Raw genomic sequence first — 671 nt, 5'->3', positions numbered from 1 at the left:
CTCCCCCCAAATTAGCCAGCCTGATGTATTTCCCTTCGTAATTAAAAATAAGGACTTCATCAATACAATAAAAACACGAATGCATCTCTGCTAATTTCATGACTGTAATCCAGATGTTTTGGGAAATTAATTTCCTTTTAAATGGAAAATAGGTTGGTAACAACATTTTGTTTTTGAAAGTCATTAGAATCCAGATTTGCTGCTCGCATAACCATAGCTTGCATTTTTATTACTGTATGGAACACCCATTCTAAAAGAGAGAAGATTTAAGAACATAATATAATTGATGTATATTGAACTGTTAAAAGTGCTCACCCTCAGGATGTGGGTTTCACTGACAGGGTTTGTTGTCCATCCCTGCTGCCTTTTAGCAGTCTGATAATTGAATACAGTGCTTAGTGTGAACAAAACAAAAGGTTTAGTTCTTCTTAGAGTATTGATATAGGAAACAGATGAAGAGAATGCAAAATAAAAATTGGAGAGGTTTCCATGTAAAGAAATACAACTCTCAGCAATCCACAAAAACTAACAGTCATTACTCAATCCACAAATAATTAATTTTTATCGATGAATAGTTGTGGGTGCCACATTATAGGAAATATGTGAATGTATTGGGCAGTGCACAGAAGAATGGTTTCAGGAATGGGAAACTTTAGTTATGAAGTTGAAGG

The sequence above is a fragment of the Rhincodon typus genome, chromosome 4 (genome assembly GCF_021869965.1).
Source record: "Rhincodon typus isolate 14 chromosome 4, sRhiTyp1.1, whole genome shotgun sequence".
Taxonomy (NCBI): Eukaryota; Metazoa; Chordata; class Chondrichthyes; order Orectolobiformes; family Rhincodontidae; genus Rhincodon; species Rhincodon typus.
The sequence above is the reverse complement of the archived record's forward strand: the minus strand, read 5'-3'. Positions refer to the sequence as shown.